Here is a 20,194-nt window from a genome sequence, read left to right on the forward strand (position 1 = left end):
ACAGGTGAGGGGCTCATGGTGCTGTTCTGAATCGCCAGGGAACCAAATAAAGGGGCCATGTCTCATGTTGTTAGGCAGGCACAGAAGCAGGATTTTCTGGTGATGCTGGGGCAGAGGGTGGTCATAGTTCACATTTTCCTTTGCATGGCAAGTCCATGTGCTTGATGAGGATATAGTCAATTTCCAGTCAAATTGCCTCCCAGGCCTGTAAGCACATTTCAACAAATTTGTGGTGTTGCAGCAGCTGAAGCTGGGTCTTGATGGTCACGGGCAGAACATATCTGCTTAGTCCACCTTCACAGCCCATCAAACCCCTCCATTCAGCGACAGGTACAGGGGTGACCATTTGCAGAAACATCTCTCTGGCATAGAGTGCTGGATCTCCTCCACAGGACTGGAAAGCCATGTCCCTGTTCCATGCTGGTATCTTGACAACGTATATTTTCTCCAAATGTTGGCCAGCCTTTAAAGAAGAAATTGTAAGCTGGTAGCGTTGCCCCTGGAATGTATTGCCACTCCCCGGCCTTCTGAGAGTCTATGAAAATTCTAAATTTTTAAAACCTTAGTACACATATCTTAGTGTCAGTAGCCTCTGCTCCTTCCTCATGGGCTGCAAAAGCTGTCTGGGATCCAAGGATGTTCTAACAGTCACATTCCTGGAATGCTGAAAAGTATCAATATTGTGGCCTCCTTCAGCAAATTATGATAAGGAGGAAGATTTCTTGGCTTTTGCAACATGAAAAAACATATAATGCTACCCTTGTCTTTGAAATGGCAGGACCTTCGGCTCCCGGGAGGGAAACCATTCTGCTAGAAGGACAGGAGCGGCACCCCAGAGACAGCAGAGGCAGACGGAGTAGGACTCTGTAGCACCTGGTTATTGGCATGGACAGGAGGAATCGGGAGCAGTTTGAGTTCCTCAGGACATGGGAGGATCCGACACTTCAGCAGCAAAACACACCATGTGATGGGTTGGACTAGGCCCAGAGGCCACTTGTTGGAGGCCTCGATGTCCTGCCACATCCATCCCAGGAAGGAGCAGTAAAGGAGACCTCCGAGCAGCCTAGAGTGGCTGCAGGTGAAGCAGCCAATCAGGGCCCAGGAGGGCCCTATAAAAAGGAGCTGCAGAGGCAGGGACAGTCAGTTCCTTGCTGGAGCTAGAGGAGTGCACGTGTTGTTCCTGGCTGGCCAAAGGGAACTGCAGCACCATAGAGAGCTCAGTGCTGGCAGGGACTCGGGGAGCAAAAAGGGCTCCTGGCTGGCTGCTGGGCCTGAACTTAGATGAGCCCTCAGGTGAGGGTGAAGCTTTGGCAAAGGCTGGGGCCATGGGAAAGTGGCCCAGGGAACTGAAAGCCATGTAGTTAAAGGGACACGGTGGCATGTGGCTGCTATTCTTAAGATCCCTGGACTGGGACCCGGAGTAGTGGGTGGGCCTGGATCTCCCCCACTCCTCCAATAGGCCAGTGAGGAACTGCCTTACAATCAGGCAGTGAGAAACCCCCAGAAGGGGAACTGAACTACTTCGTGGCCCAGCTGGGGCCAAAGTAGACCAAGCGGGCGAAACCTTTGCCTCCAGGGAGGAAGCCTTGGGGGTATGGCCTGATACCAGTGCTGGGACTATTTAAAGATTGCAGACACACCCAACCAGAAGGGGGTGCCCATGAGAGGTGGTTGCCATGCCGTTACACACCGATGAACCCGTTCTTGGAGCAGAAGGCACAGCATAGGGAAGGGGGCTTCCCTAATGGAGAGACTGATAGAGCTGGTGGCTCAACAAGTTTGGGGTGCATCTGCCACCGTGGCCACTGCACCTGTCTGAACCACCCCCTACTTTGGCCACTGCCCCAGGTGCTGCTGAGACAGAGGACCCAATCACACCCAGAGTGACCAGGCAGGGTCTGCAGGACTCCCAGGACCACAGGGAGATGTCCTCAGCCAAGGGGTCCGGCAGGCCAGATTTGGGGGGGATCGTAACCCCAATGGGGTGTGGGTGACGCTGGGAAGAAGGGTCCTGCCACCTAGAGCCTGAGAGCGTGTAGCCACCACCAGAGCAAGTGTCCGACCTGCAGCCCAGCCAGGGCTGGGCAGGAGGCCTGGGACGTGTGAGGAACAGACTGAACTTCCCTGATGTCCCCGTGCCACACAACGGGGTGACGGGTTTTCCTTTCACCTTTCCCATGTTTTCCTTATTTTTTTTAATTGGTTGCTGTTTAATAAATTGTATTTGCTTTGAACTGTATGTAATGATCAGTGGGTCAGGGAAGCGTCCAGTGCAGAGAGAGCACCCCGGAGCATAGGCGCCAACTTTTCCTGGTGCCGGTGGGTGCTCGCACCCCCCGTCCCCGCCCCGCCCTTGCCTCGCCCCCATTCCAACCCCTTCCCCAAAGTCCCTGCCCCAACTCCACCCCCTTCCTGCCCCTATTAGACCCCTTCCCCAAATCCCCGCCCTGGCTCCGCCTCTTCCCCCGAGCGCGCAGCCTTCCCCCTCCTCCCCCCTCCCTCCCAGTGCTTGCCGCCACGAAAGCGCTGGGAGCTAGGGGGAGAAGCGGCACACTCAGGGGTGGAGGCGGAGCGGAAGTGGAGGTGCCCTGGGGCAGGGGGACGGGGCGCCCAAGGAGTCAGCACCTATGCCCTGGAATGGGGACACCCCAGCCCCTGCCCGAAGTGACCACGACAAGGTGTGGGGGGGGTCGAACCTCCCAGGAATCCTGGGCCCAGCCTTGTTGGGGTTACGAGGACTCTGCCACACTAGTTTCATCTCCTTCCAATACACGGAAGTAACAAGCCTTTCAAAATGAATTCACTTAAACTGTTTTTACTCTCAAGTCATGAGTGGAAAGTGGTGGCTTACATAATCACCCAAATAGGTTTTAAAGGAGAACTGAAAACGCCTACACCCTGCTCAGGGTAGAGTTCGAGGCGCTGGGTTTCTCTTGCATGTTCTACTGCCCTGCCCCGGCCACCAACAGTCTGTGGATGGGAGGTGCTTTAACACTTAAACTGATAAGAGTTTTCTCACATCTCACTTAATTGGTCATATCCTCCACGTAGCCACAGTTCTGGTGGCATGTTAAACCCTCCAGTGCCGCAGCTAAGCCCCCTGTTATAGTTAATGCCGGGGGCTAGGTCCTCGGCTGGTATAAAGCAGGGTAGCTCTATTGAATAGAATGAAGTCATATCAGTTTACGCCTGAAGAGAATCTGACCCCTTGTGTCTTAATTTTACTGACCTAATGGTTTCTCCACCCTTAAAAAAAAAACAAACGATTTAAATAGCAAGGACACTGAAAATAGCCGGCAGAGCCCTGGGAAAGGCTAAGGGCCTCGTATGTGACTGTGTGTTTGGGGTTGATACCGGAAGAGACCAAAATAGGACACAAACCAATGCAGACGTGAACAAGCCTCTGCCTCTCAGGCTGGAGCTTCTAGGCAGTGTGCTACACGGTGCAGAGATGGAGGTGAAGGGTAATCACCGGTTACACTCAGCTCTATTAAAGGGATTTGCGGCTGTGGCTAGACAGAGCTCTGGGCACAAGACTGCAGACCACACACTCAGTAATGTGCGCGGAGGGGAAAAAGGGGAAGCGAGAGTTTAGAAGCTGTAAAAGCTGAACAAACAAAAGACTCCGTCTATGTCTACCCGGTGGCCTATGTCAGCCTAACTTATGTCGCTCAGGGATGTGAATAAACCACCCCTTTGAGTGACATCAGTTACACCAACATAAGCCTTCGTGTGCACAGTCACCGCGCTGTGTCAGTGGGAAAGCTTCTCCCACCAACGTCGCTTCTGCTGTTCACGGAGGTGGTTTTTTCATGCCGACAGGAGAGCTCTCTCCCATCGGCCCAGAGCGTCTTCACCAGGTGTGCAGCACCTGCGCAGTTACATCGGTTCAGCTGTGCCGCTGCAGCGCTGTATGTGTAGACGTGGCCTCGGTCTCATGTCAAGGTGCTGACAAGAGAGCCAGTGACAGCAGCAGTGAGGGTGGGAATTGGAAAAGGGGCACGTCTTTCTTAACGGCACTTCTTTGTGTGTGCACAGGTAAGAGCTCTGCTCCATTTGCCTCTTCACTGCAGTCCTGGGTCTGGGGTCATGCTGTTTTAGGAGGCAAAATTCTCTCCTCTGAGTCATGTGACACATGGGAAAGGAACACCAAGATTTATTAATGTCAAAGGCTTACAACACTCCACGCTAAAAAGACACTAAACTGGGACTCAGGAGATCTGGATTCAATTCTCTGCTCGCTGTGTGACCTTGGGCGAATTATTTTGGTGGAGGTGAACTAATTTTAATGTGAGCTGCGTGTCTAAATCTGCTAGCTACCTTTGAACATCTCAACCTTCATCTCTCTCTCTCAGATTTCGCAAAGAGATAGGAGGCACAATTAGATTCCTTTTTCCTTCCAGGTGTCTGTCTTATTTCTCTAGATGTACTGTAAGCTCTTTGGAGGCAGAGATGGATTGTTACTATATGTTTATACAGTGTCTAGAATAAGATGTCCCAGTTCTTGGTAGAAAGGCATAGGTGTACTATAATGGTAATATTAATCTATTGCAAAGCTGGTCAAAAACCACACACATTTTTGTTTCTATTTTGCAAAGTTCCAAGTTTCTGCAACACTTTTATCCATATTTTTTAAACTTTAGGCCAAATGTTTGAATTTGTTGGCAAACTCTGTACTGAACATGACTTTTTTCATATACACAAATGAAAGATTTTTAACTTGAGTTCACTAAAATTTCTGATTTCAAGAAATAGACAAAAATGTTGCAAAAACTGCAAAAAAAATAATTTTGAAGATGTCAAAAATTATCACAAAAGGTTTTCTTTTCAAAAAGCCCCCCCACACACACACACACACCTTTTTTTTAAAAAGCAGAAAAAAAATTTGTGCAAAAAAATGTGATTTGGTCTAACAAATAATAATCGATAACACTGGGCAGCAGGGGATGCAGTCACACGCAAGTGTCACAATGACCCTCCCTGGGAGTGGAAAATAGTTTTCAGTTGCACAGTGTGGAAAACCGCACAGTGCCCTGTTTTGTTTTTAAACTAAGCTCCCACCCCAGCCCTATTTAATCTCTGGAGAAAGTCCAGAGAAGAACAACAAAAATGATTAAAGATCTAGAAAAACACGACCTATGGGGAAAGATTGAAAACATTGGATCTGTAAAAAGCGACAAAGAGTCCTGTGGCACCTTATAGACCAACAGACGTATTGGAGCATAAATGTCTAAATCGTGTAGATTCTGGGAGGTGATTTCTGTGTTTTTTTCAGGCATTTCCCCAATAGATTGAAGATTAGCAACATTTTTCCCATAGTGAAGTTGATGTCTATTGCATGTTTTGTGAAAACAGAAAACAGAACAAACTCATGACCGAAAAATTTAATCCATTACACATGAAGGATAAAGCCTATGGGCCTGGTTTTTCTTTTTGTTTTGTTCTTTTTGTTTTGTTTTGTTATTTTTTAGTTACCCCATTATAAAACCACTGACAGCTCTGAGCCCAGCCCCTCTGAGCCGGGCACTCCCGACTCCATCCCCCACAACCCTGACCCCCAGCTCCGAGCCTAGCCCCTGTGAGCCGGGCACCCCCTGACCCCATCCCCACCACAGCCCTGACCCCCAGCGCCGAGCCCAGCCCCTCTGAGCCGGGCACCCCCAACCCCATCCCCCACAGCCCTGACCCCCAGCGCCGAGCCTAGCCCCTCTGAGCCAGGCACCCCCCCGAGCCCATCCTCCCCACAGCCCTGACCCCCAGCTCCGAGCCCACCCCCTCTAAGCCGGGCACCCCCCGACCCCATCCCCCACAACCCTGATCCCCAGCTTCGAGCCCAGTCCCTCTGAGCCAGACACCCCCCGACCCCATCCCCCTCACAGCTCTGACCCCCAGCGCCGAGCCCAGCCCCTCTGAGACAGACACCCCCCAACCCCATCTCCCCACAGCCCTGAGCCCAGCCCCTGTGAGCCGGGTACCGCCCAACCCAGAGCCCAGCTCCCCACCCAGCCCTGGGCAACAGCAGCACCACCCCCAGGCAGCGACAGCCCATTGGCACCAACCATCACCATCACCCAGCAACAGCCCATTATGTAATTGCAAATGTATACATACCATTAAAGCATTTAATGTATTTAGTGTATTTTCAAATTATTACAAATTAATTTTTGAATCTATTTCACTAGTTATTTTTTACATTTCCAAATACATGTTACTATAGTATTGCAACTTTTTTTTATGGAAGGGGCCCCCGAAATTGCTTTGCCTCAGGCCCCCTGAATTCTCTGGGCAGCCCTGCCCAGAGTGTGTGAGGAGCCGGGGAGGGAGGGAAGTGGGGTCCCCTGGAGCCAAGCCCGGGCTGCGGCGGCGGCGAGAGGGGCTCCCAGAGTGTGTGAAGAGGCAAGCGGCCGGCTGGGCTCGTTGGTGCTGAGCAGGTAGCCCCGCAACCGGAGATCCTTGCCTTCCCGCCCGCCGGGGCTGGGCCAGGGCGCGGTGAGGCTGAAGAGCAGCAGGTCCGGGGGGCTCTCCAGGTCCTCGGCTGCCAACATGTCAGGGGTGAGGGCGGTGAGCACAAACTGATCCACCTTGGCCACCAGCAGCGCCGTGAAGCCCAGGGAGGGGGCCGTGTTCTCCGCGCCACCCCGCAGCCGCACCGCCACCTGGAAGTTCTCCCACTCCGCGCCGCCCAGCAGCTCCACCCACATGGGGACAGAGTCACGGCTGGGCCAGGACTTGGCCGCCGTGTGCTGGTAGCGGATTCCACATTTGGGGGGGAGCTCAGTGCTGGGGTGGCAGGGGGTGCGGGTGAGGGGGGGCACTGGTGGGCTGAGTGGGGGGGCAGCCAAAAAATTTTTTGCTTGGGGCGGCAAAAAGCCTAGAGCCGGCCCTGGGTGGGGCTGGGGGGCGGGGGGGAGATCACCTGGGTTATAAATATCTCCGTGCCAGCAGCTTTTTTTTCTCTCTCTCCACCACTTTCTGCAAACCCCCCCCCAGCTTTGTGTGCCTGAGGCAAGTGCCTCACTCGCCTCACCCTTGTTACTGGCCCCAGAGTACAGGTCATGGCTGTGGTTTGACCCATCGATAATTGTGATTGAAATATGTAAAAGTCATGAAGCTCAAAGAGACGGGGATCTGATTCTGCTCTTATTTATGCTGGTGTAAATTAGGAGCAACTCCATTAGCTTTGGAGATGTGGCACCAGATTAAATCTGCCATGGGTCAGAATCCACCCCAGGGGTTTCACAGCAGATAGAAAGCTGCCCTCTTTGCTCTGCTTTGTGAAGGTTAAAGGGCTTGTGCCAGTGAGCAATTGCACATGTTTGATTTGCTCACAACACATGTTGTGGCCTTTCCTGCTCAGTATTAAGCACCAGTGTGTTCCTTGTGGGAGACCGTAATGGGTTGCACAGTGAACATAAGAACGGCCATATTGGGTCAGACCAATGGTCCATCTAGCCCAGTGTCCTGTCTTTCAATAGTGGTCAATGCCAGGTACTTCAGAGGGAATGAACAGAACAGGGCAATTGATCTTGTCATCCAGTCTCAGCTTCTGGCAGTCAGAGGTTTAGGGACACCCAGAGCATGGGGTTGCATCCCTGACCATCTTGACCAATGGCCATTGATGGTCCATGAATTTATCTAATTCCTTTTTTTAATCCAGTTATACTTTTGACCTTCACAGCATCCCCTGGCAATGAGTTCTACAGGGTGACTGTGCATTGCACGAAGTACTTCCTTATTTAGGTGTATTCTTATCACTAAGCTAGTGATAGAGGTATAAAAGAATCAAAATCACTGCCTGCCTGTGTAAGGGCCTTTTCTCACTGTGACAGTCGGAGGCCCTGTTCTTAGGCTCAGGCCTTTGGCGAAGCAGCAGAGGCAGCCATAAGCTGGGAAGTGTACGGTCACATCCTCACATTCCAACTAGTCCCATGGAAATAAGGTGCTCTGGGGCTGTTAGGAAGTTGATCCGATCTATCACCTCCAGAGAAAGGGAAGAGCCTAGAAGATGTAAAAGGAAACTTAGTTTGATCGCATCCTGTCTGGCAAGAACTCACTTATCAATAGCTGGGATGTGAAATCCTCATTTCTGTATTGTTCTATCACTGTAGTCTCCACTTCCCTATTGTTTGTCTGTATAATCTCTGTCTGGTTCTGTGATGGTTTCTGTCTGCTGTATAATTAATTTTGTTGGGTGTAAACCAATTAAGGTGGTGGGATATAATTGGTTAAATAATCATGTTACAATATGTTAGGATTGGTTAGTTAAATTTCAGTAAAATGATTGGTTAAGGTATAGCTAAGCAGAACTCAAGTTTTACTATATAGTCAGCAGTCAATCAGGAAGTAAGGGGCGGGAATGGGAACAGGGACACAGGCAAGGCTCTGTGGTATCAGAGCTGGGAAAGGGGACACTGAGGAAGGAAACTGGAAGCATGCTTGCTGAAAGTTCACCCCAATAAACATCGAATTGTTTGCACCTTCGGACTTCCGGTATTGTTGCTCTCTGTTCATGCGAGAAGGACCAGGGAAGTGAGAGGGTGAAGGAATATGCCCCCTAACACCTGAATCTGGTGTTACATGAAGGGGTAAATAACACTTCCCTATTCATGTCTCCACACTCGTGATTTTATAGTTCTCTATCATCTCCCCCCTTAGTCATCTCTTTTCTAAGATGAACAGTCTCAGTCTTTTTAATCTCTCCTCATATGGAAGCCCTTATAATTTTTGTTGCCCTTCTCTGTACCTTTTCCAATTCTAATATATCTCTTTATTAATAAAATAATAAAATAACAGTGGAAAGTGCTGGGGGTTCCCCACGTCACTCAGAGGAAGGAAGAAAGAGATGGTGCCCCAAGCCCTAACCCACTTTCATACTCACACACGCACTACCCGGGGCTGGCCAAGCCCGGGTGTAACATATGAAGAATGGGGGGAAGAGGTGGATGGGAGTTCTGTCCTGTGCACAGGTCGTCCGGGGTCTGCTGTTGATCTCCGAGTTGCTTTAGCTCCCGGGAGGGTTTTAAGTCCTGGAGTCTCTTGGGGACGTCTCGTTCAGGGACCTCTGTCCTCCATGCTCTTTGTACCAGTCCAAACTGGCCTTCCGTGGCTTGCTCAGCTTTCCCAAAACCTCAGCTTTCAGGGACGCAAAAACTTGTTCGGGGCGCCAAAACCGTTGTTTTCCCCCTCACTGGCCTTCACTCTCTCCCTCGTTTTCGCAGCCCCTGCAGGTCTGTTCAGCTGAAGCCTCCTTTCTCATGGCTGGTTGAGGTTGGAATCCGGGCCCCCATCTGTCTTGGCAGGCAGCCGACAGTCAGTTGTGTGCTGTGGCCTTGGGCTGAAGTCAGCGTCTTATCTCTGCTGGACCTAGCTGGAGCGTCAAGTTAACCCATTCCTGTCTCTCTCTTCCTCCCCCTTCTGCCTCTCACAACCTGCAAAGGAATATTTCACTCCACACTCACACCATTAACCCTTCCCAAAATGCCTTGCAATAGTGTTAGCAACATACAATCCTGATTTGCCTCCCCAGGGGACCCCCTGAGGGAGGGGGCCATTGAGCTGTGATATCATCCTATCAGATGAGCTGAAGGCCCATCACCAAAATCCCAGATCTTTTACCTCTGGGAACCATTCATTTTCTTCATTTAATGGCACTGGAAACCAGCCACAGGGAGTGCCAGCAACTAGCCCACCAACCACACTGGCTGGTAACACCACCCCGATGTACCCCATCGTCCCTGAAAACTTTGGCCAATTGCAGTAGCGGATTTACCATGGCATGGGCCCCCTCTCCAAAGGGGCCCCGGCCCGGACCACTCTTCTTCGCCCCCTGTCCCCCATTCTCTCCTGTGGGGGCAGAAGCTTGGTGCCGCTGGCTCCTGGAGCTCCTGCTGCAGCAGGGCAGGCTCCGCCGGCAGCCAAGCTCCTCCCCTGCCTCTTTCCCCCGCCCCTCCCACTCTCCCTGCCAACGAACAGCTGTTTGACAGCACGAGGGAGTGGGAGGAGCGGAGCCACAGCTCACTTGCCGCTTGGGAGAGGAGGCGGAGAAGAGGCAGGAGCGGGGCCTTGGGAAGGGGGTGGAATCAGGGCATACCCCCTCCAGCCCCCTGCCATGAGCCGCTCAGGACAGGGGAGTGGGAACACCCCCATGACCCCAGCCCTCTGCCCTGACTCCTGCACCCCCTCACAGACCCACAGACCCCAGTCCTGACTCCTGCACCCCCCCACATACCCAGCCCCCCAGGTCCCATGCCCTGACACTTGCACACATCCCCACTGCAACCCTGAGCACCAAACGGGACCTCCTGCACACACACATCCACATTCCCACTTGCACCCCTTGCACCAAATGGGAACTGCTCCAGGTAAGCGCTCCACACCCCAACCTGCTGCCCCAACCCTGAGCCCCCTCCCTCACCCTAGCTCCTGGCCAGACCCTGCATCCCAACCCCCAGCCTGCTCCTGCACCCTAACTCCCTCCCAGACCCTGCACCCCCAGCCCTGCACTTAGTGCACCCCACCCTCAGCTCAGTGCAGAGAGAGAGACGAAGAGAATGGGCTAGAATCAGGGAGAAGGTCGGTACCTGCTCTATGTGGGCAGGGGCCGGGGGGGGATCCTGTTTACCCCCTCCCCAGCCCCGCTGCACTTGCAGTTTACCCCGGCCCCTCCCTTGCTCCAGGGACCAACCCTAGCTTCCGCCCCGCTGTGCTTTTGCCCCCAGCCCCTGCCTTGCTCCAGTCAGCAGGGACTAATCCTCCCCCCATGCCCCACTGTGCTCATCTTGCCCCTGGCCCCTGCCTCACTCTAGCTGGGGACCAATTCTTCCCCCACCATGCCCCGCTGTGCTCTTGTCCCTGACCCCTTCCTCGTTCCAGCTGGGAACCAATCCTACCTCCCCCGCCACCATGCCCCGCTGTCAGGGTGGATAAAAATCAATGACTTTTTTTTAAAAAATAAAAAAATCAGATTTAAAAAAAATTTTAATCGGATAATTAAGATACATTATATCTCATCATGGAATAGGGATTATAAATTCTAATTCTATAGTATGAGACAATATATTCATGTAATGTTTAATAAAAGTTTTGTAAATGAGTTCTAATAGTTCATGGATTAGGGACCCAATTTGATGGGGTTCCACAGGCTTTGGTAAAGATTATTTAGCTTAATCTTTCTATCTACCCAGTAGGACTCAGTGCTCAGTCTAGAAGAAACCATCAGAGATGATTAGTTTTGCAGTTCTCAAACAGTGAATTTGTGTCTCCAGAAGTAACATGCTTGTTAACAGCAAATATGTTTTTAAATAAATAAATAATATATAGACGTGAGAAATAACAGACCTCAACGCTATTTGTGTATACAGGGTCAATCTCTCTTTAAAAGTGGAAAGTTTCAAAAAGTTCAATGAATAGAAGATTGTTGGGGGCGGAATAGATCTGGACAAGGAGAAGAAGTCTGGAGATAAATGTGAGAAGCGAGGGACATATGCTTTTTTGTTAAAATATTATGTTTGCTGTTGAAGAAAAAAATCCAGAAAACTTATCATTGTTGTTTTAGTTAAATAAAACAATTTAAATGTCTGTCTGGTGATGTTCTCCTTCTAATATACAGCCTGGCAAGAAAATCCCCCAAATATTAATGATTAACCTGTTGAATTGGAGATAGTTCACCTCCCAATGGCTTCATAAATATCTGTTTCAATTATCTTTGGTAAATGAAATAACCAAACAATCATTCATTTTCTGATACAGCTGTAAAACTCATCTGAAAAGTTTTCAAAATAAATCACTGTTTAAAAATGTATAGTGTGTACCTTCTAAAAATGAAACCTACATCTATCTCTGAGTTGTGAAGAATATGTATTAAGGTTATAACAACCAACAAGTATGCACTTTTATGTAGAAAATCATGATTAAATTGAGTCTTCCTGACTAGTGATTTAAATCATGATTTAAATCAAATCCACCCTGCCTGCTGTGCTCTTGCCCCTGGCCCCTTCATTCCCTGGGGCGGGGGGGGGGGGGCGCACAAATATGTTTCGCACTGGGCCCACAAAAAGTTAATCCGGCCCTGGCCAATTGTAACAGAAGTCCCCCTGTTGGATCATTGAATATCTTGGTGACCTACTTTCCTTCTAGCCCTGTCCATGCAGGTTGAGTCTGCTCCCAGCCCTGGCCTGTCAGAGCAGAAGTGCAATGAGTTGATCCCACTGCATACCTCTTCTGGATGTGTTCTTTGGCCCTGAAGCCAGATGAGATCCAGCTGCTAGCCTGCCTGCCCTCTTGTGGGGCCAATGCACTGTGGAGTGCCCACAGATCCACATGGTGCATACACTCTGGGTAGCTCCTGAAACAAACAAGTGCTGTTACATTTTTGGCATTCCCTGTCCTCTTTTCCTCGGTGTGGCTGTCAGCCCTGTAACACCTTAATTTCCAGTGCCCTATGGCCTGCACTGCCATGTGCCAACCCCCTGCAGCCTCTCCAACCCTGAAAGAATAAGTACCAAATTTACCCAGGTAAAGGCCGCAGTAGTTCAAGGTTTTCCTCAGTACTGCATTAAATTGGTACCTTGTCAGGAAGCTGCCATCGCCGTGTGTGAACAATGGGTCTGACTGCAGGCCCTGGATTTTTAGTAAGGCTCTTATTGTCTTTACTGGGCACAAGCACTCATCTGCACATTCCTTCCACACCACCTCAGCCCCCATTTTCCTTCTGGTCTGCTTCGAGTACTTTAAGTGCAAGGACAATGCCCCTGCAGACAGTTGCCCGTCTGTTAGGTTGAGTGCACGCTGAGACCTGTCCACAGCTGCCTTAGGCACCAGCTCGCTGACTCTAAAAGCATCAAAGAAGGCAACAACAAATCCACCTTAAATAAAATGGCCCCTCCCACAGCTGCAGACTGCGCCCTTGATAACTCTGTCAGGGTTTCCAGTGTTACTCTGGTGCCCAACCCCTCTGGTCGCTTAGGAGTGGGCTTTTTAAAGCCTTGGTCTCCCTGAGTAGCCCTGAGTAGCCCTGCCCCCTGGTTAAGGGATGCTAAAAGGCTTAGGGATCACAGCCTCGTTAAGAAGCTCTCAGCTCTCAGCCTTGCCTAGCAGGCCACTACATGGCTATGAAGAAATACATTACTTAGAGTAAATGGAATAAGTGAAATTGCTATATTGTCTTTCATTAGCGTCTGTCTATCATTTTTTTAAAGATGAATGCTAAAGGCATTATGTAGAAAGAAATGAGGAACAGGTATGAAAGCTTTATTTAATCATATTGTTCTAAGGCACCCAATAAATATCTGTAACCCTTCTGCCCATCTAAGTTGGCAGCAACAAGGGCCGGGTTCTGTATCTAGGGGTTCCGCCGCAGCCTTCTCCACGAGCCGCTCCACTCCACCAGCTGTCCCATGAGCCGCTCCTGCCGTCCACGAGCTGCTCTGGCAGCTGCTCCGCTCTGCTCACCGACCTGTGAGCCGCTCAGCTCTGCTCCACTTCAGCCGTTCCTTGGGCCGCTCCCACAAGGCTCCGCTCTGCTCTGCTCGCTGCTTCTCCAGCCGCTCCACCCTGCTCACCGACCTGTGAGTCGCTCAGCTCCGCTCCAACCGTCCCCATGAGGCTCCACTCTGCTAGCTGCTTCGCCAGCCGCTTAGCAATATAGCTTCAGGCTCCCCCACTAGTTAACACAGCCTCAGTGATCTCAGCTCTTTTGTGATTTCAGCTCATAGTAGGGGAGCCCCAGTGCTAGTGCACCATTGGCCCAAAGTGAATTCAGCTCAGCAGTCTGTAATTAGACTTCTAATGGAATCAAAGTTAGCTCTGACATTCAACAGTGGAGAGAGGAGGTAGTGCAATTGGTGTTTCAACCCCTCAGGGAGGGGGGCCATACCATCAGGTACAAATACCTGTCCCCATCCTCTCTCTATTCACTGGGTTTTGTAACCCATGCCCCTTGTCAAGCAAGTGCTACTTAGGTAATGGTGATGGACTCACTCAGTCCTTCTGTCATACAACAGATTCACTGCCCTTGATTCACAGAATCAGGGTAACAAAACTTTATTCTTCCTGCCCCAATAACAAAGAAACTGGGGATCCCACACCAGCCAAAGTAACCACTTTGAGTTGCTGTTGTTTCATGCCAGGCGAGTGGGTGTGCCTATGCAAACAAGATCAGCCCCTGGAGTTCTTTTCCACACTCGCCATAATTCACCACCAGATGTCAGGGTAGAGCTCATCCTGACTCTGCTTACATATCAATGAAACCAACATTTAAAAAATCTTTTTTTTCAAAATGGCCAACAGCACCAAATATGCACATATCCAAAAATGAGACCTGGCGGGGAGGGGTGAGCCATAAAGCAAAAACGGGGCATGGAAACATGTCAACACTTATATGAGAAAAGGTATAGAGATACAACTACTCTGGAAGGCCCTAATGGACAGAAGCTGCTCTCTCTCTTCCGCCATTTTTCACCAGTTTAAGATGATGGAAGCTCCTGCTGGATCAGTTGGATGGTGGGGGGACCCGGCCTGCTTGAACACAGATGGTCCACAAGTTGTGGTGCAATCTAAGGCTTTAATGTGAATGCATAGTCTTTAGATAGCCAAGATTCAAACTGTAGTAACTGCTATTCTAACACCCTGAAGTAGCTTGTACCAAACAGTGGAACGTCTAAATGTATCCTACATGTGTTATGCTGCATCCACAGGGCTGCCGTTATTAACCTTGTACCCCTCTGTCATAACTATAAAGGGAAGGGTAATAGCTGTCCTGTGTACAGTACTATAAAACCCCTCCTGGCCAGAGACTCCAAAATCCTTTTCCCTGTAAAGGGTTAAGAAGCTCAGGTAACCTGGCTGGCATCTGACCTAAAGGACCAATAAGGGGACAAGATACTTTCAAATCTTGGGGGGGGAAGGCTGTTGTTTGTGTTCTTTGTTTGGGAGGTTGTTCGTTCTCGGGACTGAGAGGGACCAGACATCAATCCAGGTTCTCCACATCTTTCTAAACAAGTCTCTCCTATTTCAAACTTGTAAGTAAATAGCCAGGCAAGGCGTGTTAGTTTTCCTTTGTTTTTCTCAACTTGTAAATGTACCTTTTACTAGAGTGTTTATCTTTGTTTGCTGTACTTTGAACCTGAGACTAGAGGGGAGTCCTCTGAGCTCTTTAAGTTTGATTACCCTGTAAGGTTAATTTCCATACTGATTTTACAGAGATGATTTTTACCTTTTTCTTTAATTAAAAACCTTCTTTTAAAGAACCTGATTGATTTTTCCTTGTTCAAGATCCAAGGGGTTTGGATCTTGATTCACCAGGAGTTGGTGGGAGGAAGGAGGGGAATGGTTAATTTCTCCTTCTTTTAAGATCCAAGGGGGTTGGATTTGTATTCACCAGGGATTTGGTGAAGGTTTTTCAAGGTTTCCCAGGAATGGAATCCATTGAAATGGTGGCAGCCGAACCAGAGCTAAGCTGGTAGTTAAGCTTAGAAGTTTTCATGCAGGCCCCTACATTTGTACCCTAAAGTTCAAAGTGGGGATCCAGCCTTGACACCCTCTCTACTGGTAGCTCAGGCTTGGGTTATCTTGGCCACTACAGACTCCTTACCAAGAGTCTGAAGGGAAGAAAGGCAGGCTGAAATGAGCTATGTATAGTAACATAAGAAACATAAGAATGGCCATACTGGGTCAGACCAATGGTCCATCTAGCCCAGTATCCTGTCTTCCAACAGTGGCCAATGCCAGGTGCCCCAGAGGGACTGAACAGGATATTCATCAAGTGATCCATCCCCTGTTTCCCATTCCCAGCTTCTGGCAAACAAAGGCTGGGGACACCATCCCTAATAGCCATTGATGGACCTATCCCTCCATGAATTTAGCTAGTTCTTGTTTGAACCCTGTTATAGTCTTGGCCTTCACAACATTCTCTGGCAAAGAGGTCCACAGGTTGACTATGCATTCTGTGAAGAAATACTTCCTTTTGTTTTAAACCTGCTGCCTATTAATTTCATTTGGTGACCCCTAGTTCTTGTGTTATGAGAAGGAGTAAATAACACTTCCTTGTTCACTTTCTCCATACCAGTCATGATTTTATAGACCTCTATCATATCCCCCCTTAGTCATCTCTTTTCCAAGCTGAACCATCTGAGTCTTATTAATCTCTCCTCATATGGAAGCTGTTCCAAATCCCTAATCATTTTTGTTGCCCTTTTCTGAACCTTTTCCAAGTCTAATATATCTTTTTTGAGATGGGGCAATGTAGTGAGTCAGTGTGGCTCCCCTCCTGCCCGGAAGAGGGAGCCCACATGCAGGCACCAGAGTGGGTGGGACCACCACCGCCTGTCCCCGCCCCCCGGAAGTCAAGGGGCGGGACAGGAAGTATAAAGGCCGGCCGCCAGAGCTCAGTCGGCGGCCAGCCACCACAGGGAGCAGACGTGCGGCCGGGAGCTCCCGGCCAGGAGACCGTCGAAGACCGAGGCCTGGACTCTAGCTGGCCTGAGCTACCCCGGGCACGCTACGAGGAGGAGCCGCCGAAGCCCGTTCACGCCCGCCACTGGGAGAGTCCCTGGGAACTGCACCCCACTAACCCTGAGGGTGAGACTGGACCCGAACCCCTTCGCCCCTGCTGCTATCCAGAGGAGCCGCCTGAGGACCATTGGCTGGACTTCCCGGCAGAGCTACCGGACTTGCCGCCGAGCCCGGGCCGAGAGGAGCCCATGCAGATGGACTGGCCCGATCCCGGCGCGACGAACGAGGTAGGCTTTGAGGGGGATCATGGAAGCAGCCCGGGGGTAGCCGACCCCGGTCCGGCTGTAACCGAGTGTGAGCCAATGTCAGTGTGTTGCGGTCTGGATACCCCACTGACCAGCAGCGGCAGCAACCGCTGTTAGGGCCCCGGGCTGGAACGCAGTGGAGTGGGTGGGCCTGCGTTCCCCCCTGCCACCCTCCGCACGGGTGACAGGCTTCCCCCTCACCCAACGCTCGGCTACGGAAGCCTAGGCGTGCCTTACCTGAACTGTTTATCCGCTCAGCCCCTGCAAACAAGGGCCTGAGCTAACTGTGTTTGCCCCGCCCTGATCCAGGGCCTGGGCTTTGAACTATTTGCTCACTCAGCCCCTGCAAACAAGGGCCTGAGCCTAACTGTGTTTGCCCCGCCCTGATCCAGGGCCTGGGCTTTGAACTATTTGCTCGCTCAGCCCCTGCAAACAAGGGCCTGAGCCTAACTGTGTTTGCCCCGCCCTGATCCAGGGCCTGGGCTTTGAACTATTTGCCCGCTCAGCCCCTGCAAACAAGGGTCTGAGCTAACTGTGTTTGCCCCGCCCTGAACCAGGGCCTGGGCTCCTGAACTGCTTGCTCGCTCAGCCCCCTGCAGTCAAGGGCCTGAGCTTTAACTGTGGTTGCTCCGACTCTGCACCAAAGAGCCGGAGTTTCGGGACTAACTGACTGCTTGTTCCCACAGTAGTGAGTCGGTGTGGCTCCCCTCCTGCCCGGAAGGGTCAAGCCCCAGCTAGGACCTACTACAGGCAACCACATCTGCACACAGTATATGGAGATATACCTATCTCATAAGAACTGGAAGGGACCCTGAAAGGTCATTGAGTCCAGCCCGCTGCCTTCACTAGCAGGACCAAGTACTGATTTTGCCCCAGATCCCTAAGTGGCCCCCTCAAGGATTGAACTCACAAGCAGGCCAATGCTCAAACCACTGAGCTATCCCTCCCCCCATTCAAGATGTGGGTGTACAATGGATTTCTATAGAGGTAATATGATATTTTCTGTCTTCTTATCAATCCCTTTCCTAATGATTCCCAACATTCTGTTAGCTTTTTTGACTGCCACTGCACATTGAGTGGATGTTTTCAAAGAACTATCCAGAATGACTCCAAGATCTTTCTTGTGTGGGAACAGCTAATTTAGACCCCATCTTTTTATATGTATATTTGGGATTATGTTTTCGAATGTGCATTACTTTGCCTTTATCAACATTGAATCTCATCTGCCATTTTGTTGCCCAGGCACCCAGTTTTGTGGGATCCTTTTGTAACTCTTTGCAGTCTGCTTTGGACTTAACTATCTTGTAACCGGTCCCCTTTCCCACTTATCTCCAATATCTGAACAGCACAGCCCATGTCCAAAATATGACTTGCTTGCATAAGTGACCTTGGATTTTGTGGGGTACAAATTCATTTGTTTAAAAAAGTCACTTGTGCCACGGGACTTGGGTCAGGTACACTCAATATCTTAGAATCTTTTCTTTATGGATGTCCCTAGAAACTGGCGTTCCAGACATCTGTGGTGCCCCCTGTGCTTGTGTTCCCACTCCCGTGTTTGGATTCCCTCAAGAGCTTAACAGAAAAGGCACCATGATAATCTGACATGAAAGCCGAGAATCTGCAGGTCTCACAGGAGGACAATCCAGGGGAGATAGATGAAGCTGGAGAGCAGGTGCCCTCACCTATGCAGCTGGTTTTGTTGAACCAGAAGTCCCCAAATCCAGAGGGCTGGAGAGGAAACTTTGTTGCCTGCTGTTGACTCTTCCTGTAGGGATGTAAAGGAAGCATGAGTGGTGCCAAAAAGTTGTAAAAGATCTCTTGGCTCACAGGTAGCGCCATGCTGCTTTCCATTGCCACTCACTAGCAGAGGGGATCTTTGTGCTTTTGACTGTTAATAATTTCTGTGGTTTGCACTTGAATGAAACAAGCTCTTAGTTAAGGGCTAGAACAAACATGAGGATAAAATGGCTTAGAGCAACTAGAGGAGCTGGAAAACCTATTTTCTACCTAGCTAATCTTGTTAAGTAGCATTTTTTGTCTGTTTAGCTTGAATGGTTTGAATATGCATCTTCCTTACGGGGTTGGGTGTTGAATGATTGTAGTGAATGATTATAGTTATCTGAATTTGCTTGGGCCCAGAAGTTTTCAGGAGTGGTCTTAGCATATAAAGGTGACTCTGAAACATGATCAAATACTGAGCCCAATGGGCAAGGCTGTTCATATCATGCTGGTGATAACAGAGCACTTGTATAGTTTCCTGCTGTCTTCAGTGGTCGCAGACCTTATTCTCCACACCCTGTTGAAACAGGGGAGACACCATTCTATCCCTCCTCTCCCACATACTAAACCCAACCCAAAAGGAGCAGCTTTGAGCTGATGTAGCAAATCCTTTATTAAAAACAATTTCTCTTTCTTGCTCTGCCTTTTTCCTCCCCACCCTCATCAAATCTGCTTACTCAGCTGCTTCTTAATGTCCTTTTAAAGTAACCTAAACCAGTAGAAGAATCTCACAGTTAATCTTCAGCTGGTGCAAATGGGCATAGTGTCATTGAAATGAATCAGGCTAAGCTAATTTACAGCATCTGAGAATTTGGCCCTCAGCCAGTATATAAAAACATTGGGGGTGAGGGTAGAGATGGAGGGAGGTGGTGAGAGAGCGAGGAACTCCTTAACTGAAAGAGCGAATGGACCTAAACTCATGAGCAGCTGCGCCCCTGAAAGCTCTGCACCTTGCAGAATGTGACTCCACGTTTGCAAGGCTCCAGCAGTCTCACCGCCTTCTCTAGTTTGCGTCTGATTAATTTTTAAAAGGATCCCAAGAGCCAATGAAGACAGTGCAAGAACAGGTCATGCCCAGGAGAAAGTAACTCTTTGTCACCAACCTCTTATCAAAGGTCTGTGCAGCTGTTGCATGGGGCTGTTAAAATGACACAGGTTTGTTTTGGTGCAGTGCAGTTCCCACTGCATCATGGGGCAAAATGACCAAAAATGTGAGAGGACAGGTGCTGTCAACTGACTGTTGAAGGTGCATTTCACCCTAGTCCAGAGGGCCTAATCAAAGGCATAGGTGGAACAAAGAGCCTGGCAAGAGGCCTTCTGCACTGGAGTTATTTCATGTCTGGAGCAGAGGTTCATGGTCCTGCTGTTCATGTGTGCACATACTGTGTGCTGGTTTGATTCACGTCAGCCTCCCTTTGTATTTCACTAATTACTATAGTCAATATGAACATATCTTTGTATAATGGACAACAATAATGTAAAGGTACATTTAATTTTTCTGCCGACACTTCTAATGCTGGTGTTGCTGTTTACCAATAAACTCTTTAACTATCACTGTGAAACAGCCTGTTTACATCCTCTTTGTGGAGGGATAGGAGGGTGGATATTGGTGCTTCACATTCATGTGTTTCATGTTCCTTTTGTTTTCTTAGTGAGCTAAT

At 49.8% G+C, this 20,194-nt stretch overlaps 2 long non-coding RNA genes across 2 annotated transcripts; one reads left to right on the forward strand and one right to left on the reverse strand.

Moving 5' to 3' along the window:
* Window positions 1–6,104: 6,104 nt before the first annotated feature.
* LOC135975724 (uncharacterized) lies at window positions 6,105–9,312 on the reverse strand. Its single transcript, XR_010592731.1, has 2 exons — window positions 8,879–9,312; window positions 6,105–7,998 (listed from the first exon to the last, which is right to left on the reverse strand). It is a non-coding gene; the product is annotated as an uncharacterized LOC135975724 (long non-coding RNA).
* Window positions 9,313–15,909: 6,597 nt separating this feature from the next.
* Window positions 15,910–20,181, forward strand: LOC135975726 (uncharacterized). Its single transcript, XR_010592732.1, has 3 exons — window positions 15,910–16,736; window positions 17,441–17,741; window positions 18,253–20,181. It is a non-coding gene; the product is annotated as an uncharacterized LOC135975726 (long non-coding RNA).
* Window positions 20,182–20,194: the final 13 nt, after the last annotated feature.

The sequence above is a fragment of the Chrysemys picta genome, chromosome 14 (assembly GCF_011386835.1).
Source record: "Chrysemys picta bellii isolate R12L10 chromosome 14, ASM1138683v2, whole genome shotgun sequence".
In the NCBI taxonomy this organism is placed as follows: domain Eukaryota; kingdom Metazoa; phylum Chordata; order Testudines; family Emydidae; genus Chrysemys; species Chrysemys picta.